This window comes from Triticum dicoccoides, chromosome 3B (genome assembly GCF_002162155.2).
Source record: "Triticum dicoccoides isolate Atlit2015 ecotype Zavitan chromosome 3B, WEW_v2.0, whole genome shotgun sequence".
Lineage (NCBI taxonomy): Eukaryota > Viridiplantae > Streptophyta > Magnoliopsida > Poales > Poaceae > Triticum > Triticum dicoccoides.
The window spans coordinates 159,431,820-159,436,189 of NC_041385.1; positions in this window are offsets into that span (position 1 = coordinate 159,431,820).

Sequence of the window (4,370 nt, forward strand, 5' to 3'; positions counted from 1 at the left end):
GGCGCCCCCTCCCCTAGGTTCCCAACCCTAGGCGCAGAGGGGGGTGTTGGGAAACGTAGTAATTTCAAAAATATTTCCTACGCACACACAAGATCATGCTGATGCATAGCAACGAGAGGGGAGAGTAATGTCCACGTACCCTCGTAGACCGTAAGCAGAAGCGTTATGACAACGCGGTTGATGTAGTCGTACGTCTTCACGATCCGACCGATCCAAGTACCAAACGTACGGCACCTCCGAGTTCAGCACACGTTCAGCTCGATGACGATCCCCGGACTCTGATCCAGCAAAGTGTCGGAGATGAGTTCCGTCAGCACGACGGCGTGGTAACGATGATGATGTTCTACCGGCGCAGGGCTTCGCCTAAACTCCGCGACGATATGACCGAGGTGGAATATGGTGGAGGGGGGCACCGCACACGGCTAAGGAACGATCACGTAGATCAACTTGTGTGTTCTAGGGTGCCCCCTGCCCCCGTATATAAAGGAGGGAGGGGGGAGGTGCGGCCGGCCCCCAAGGGGTGCGCCTGGAGGAGTCCTACTCCCACCGGGAGTAGGACTTCCCCCTCTTGCCTTGGTGGAGAAGGAAAGGGGGGAGGGGAAAGAGGAAAGGGGGGCGCCGCCCCCCCCTCCTTGTCCTATTCGGACTAGGGGGGGAGGGGGGGCGCGGCCTTCCCTGGCCGGCCCTCCTTTTCTCCCTCATGGCCCATGTAGGCCCAATAACCCCCGGGGGGTTCCGGTAACCCCCCGGTACTCCGGAAAAATCCCGGTTTCTCCCAGAACGATTCCGATATCCAAATATAGGCTTCCAATATATCAATCTTTATGTCTCGACCATTTCGAGACTCCTCGTCATGTCCTGGATCATATCCGGGACTCCGAACAACCTTCGGTACATCAAAATATATAAACTCATAATAATACTGTCATCGTAACGTTAAGCGTGCGGACCCTACGGGTTCGAGAACTATGTAGGCATGACCTAGAACTATTCTCGGTCAATAACCAATAGCGGAACCTGGATGCTCATATTGGCTCCTACATATTCTACGAAGATCTTTATCGGTCAAACCGCATAACAACATACGTTGTTCCCTTTGTCATCGGCATGTTACTTGCCCGAGATTCGATCGTCGGTATCTAATACCTAGTTCAATCTCGTTACCGGCAAGTCTCTTTACTCGTTACGTAATGCATCATTCCGTAACTAACTCATTAGCTACATTGCTTGCAAGGCTTATAGTGATGTGCATTACCGAGAGGGCCCAGAGATACCTCTCCGACAATCAGAGTGACAAAACCTAATCTCGAAATACGCCAAACCAACATGTACCTTTGGAGACACCTGTAGTACTCCTTTATAATCACCCAGTTACGTTGTGACGTTTGGTAGCACCCAAAGTGTTCCTCCGGTAAACGGGAGTTGCATAATCTCATAGTTACAAGAACATGTATAAGTGATGAAGAAAGCAATAGCAATATACTAAACGATCAAGTGCTAGGCTAACGGAATGGGTCATGTCAATCACATCATTCTCCTAATGATGTGATCCCATTAATCAAATGACAACACATGTCTATGGTTAGGAAACATAACCATCTTTGATTAATGAGCTAGTCAAGTAGAGGCATACTAGTGACTATATGTTTGTCTATGTATTCACACATGTATCATGTTTTCTGGTTAATACAATTCTAGCATGAATAATAAACATTTATCATGATATGAGGAAATAAATAATAACTTTATTATTGCCTATAGGGCATATTTCCTTCAGTCTCCCACTTGTACTAGAGTCAATAATCTAGATTACACAGTAATGATTCTAACACCCATGGAGTCTTGGTGCTGATCATGTTTTGCTCGTGGAAGAGGCTTAGTCAATGGGTCTGCAACATTCAGATCCGTATGTATCTTGCAAATCTCTATGTCTCCACCTGGACTTGATCCCGGATGAAATTGAAGCGTCTCTTGATGTGCTTGGTCCTCTTGTGAAATCTGGATTCCTTTGCCAAGGCAATTGCACCAGTATTGTCACAGAAGATCTTCATTGGTGTCGATGCACTAGGTATGACACCTAGATCGGAAATGAACTCCTTCATCCAGACTCCTTTATTTGCTGCTTCCGAAGCAGCTATGTACTCCGCTTCACATGTAGATCCCGCCACGATGCTTTGTTTAGAACTACACCAACTTACAGCTCCACCGTTTAATAAAAACACGTATCCGGTTTGCGATTTAGAATCGTCCGGATCAGTGTCAAAGCTTGCATCGACGTAACCATTTACGACTAGCTCTTTATCACCTTCATATACGAGAAACATATCCTTAGTCCTTTTCAGGTATTTCAGGATGTTCTTGACCGCTGTCCAGTGATCCACTCCTGGATTACTTTGGTACCTTCCCGCCAAGCTTATTGCTAAGCACACGTCAGGTCTGGTACACAGCATTGCATACATGATAGAGCCTATGGCTGAAGCATAGGGAACATCTTTCATTTTCTCTCTATCTTCTGCTGTGGTCGGGCATTGAGTTTGACTCAACTTCACACCTTGTAGTACGGGCAAGAACCCTTTCTTTGCCTGATCCATTTTGAAATTTTTCAAAACTTTATCAAGGTATGTGCTTTGTGAAAGTCCAATTAAGCGTCTTGATCTATCTCTATAAATCTTGATGCCCAATATATAAACAGCTTCACCGAGGTATTTCATAGAAAAACTTTTATTCAAGTATCCCTTTATGCTATCCAGAAATTCTATATCATTTCCAATTAATAATATGTCATCTACATATAATATCAGAAATGCTACAGAGTTCCCACTCACTTTCTTATAAATACAGGCTTCTCCAAAAGTCTGTATAAAACCATATGCTTTGATCATACTATCAAAGCATTTATTCCAACTCCGAGATGCTTGCACCAGTCCATAAATGGATCGCTGGAGCTTGCACACTTTGTTAGCACCTTTTGGATCAACAAAACCTTCTGGCTGCATCATATACAACTCTTCTTCCAGAAATCCATTCAAGAATGCAGTTTTGACATCCATTTGCCAAATTTCATAATCATAAAATGCAGCAATTGCTAACATGATTCAGATAGACTTAAGCATCGCTACGGGTGAGAAAGTCTCATCGTAGTCAACCCCTTGAACTTGTCGAAAACCTTTAGCAACAAGTCGAGCTTTATAGACAGTTACATTACCATCAGCGTCAGTCTTCTTCTTAAAAATCCATTTATTCTCAATGGCTTGCCGATCATCGGGCAAGTCAACCAAAGTCCATACTTTGTTCTCATACATGGATCCCATCTCAGATTTCATGGCCTCTAGCCATTTTTCGGAATCTGGGCTCATCATCGCTTCCTCATAGTTCATAGGTTCATCATGGTCAAGTAACATGACTTCCAGAATAGGATTACCGTACCACTCTGGTGCGAATCTTACTCTGGTAGACCTACGAAGTTCAGTAGAAACTTGATCTGAAGTTTCATGATCAATATCATTAGCTTCCTCACTGATTGGTGTAGTTGTCACAGGAACCGGTTCTTGTGATGAACTACTTTCCAATAAGGGAGCAGATACAGTTACCTCATCAACTTCTACTTTCCTCCCACTCACTTATTTCGAGAGAAACTCCTTCTCTAGAAAGGATCCGAATTTTGCAACGAAAATCTTGCCTTCAGATCTGTGATAGAAGGTGTACCCAATAGTCTCTTTTGGGTATCGTATGAAGACACATTTCTCCAATTCGGGTTCGAGCTTATCTGGTTGAAGTTTCTTCACATAAGCATAGTAGCCCCAAACTTTAAGAAACGACAACTTTGGTTTCTTGCCAAACCACAGTTCATGAGGCGTCGTCTCAACGGATTTTGATGGTGCCCTATTTAACGTGAATGCGGCCGTCTCTAAAGCATAACCCCAAAACGATAGCGGTAAATCAGTAAGAGACATCATAGATCGCACCATATCTAGTAAAGTACGATTACGACGTTCAGACACACCATTTCGTTGTGGTGTTCCGGGTGGCGTGAGTTGCGAAACTATTCCGCATTGTTTCAAATGTAAACCAAACTCGTAACTCAAATATTCTCCTCCACGATCAGATCGTAGAAATTTTATTTTCTTGTTACGATGATTTTCCACTTCACTCTGAAATTCTTTGAACTTTTCAAATGTTTCAGACTTGTGTTTCATTAAGTAGATATACCCATATCTGCTCAAATCATCTGTGAATGTGAGAAAATAATGATACCCACCGCGAGCCTCAACATTCATTGGACCACAAACATCAGTATGTATGATTTCCAACAAATCAGTTGCTCGCTCCATAGTTCCGGAGAACGGTGTTTTAGTCATCTTGCCCATGAG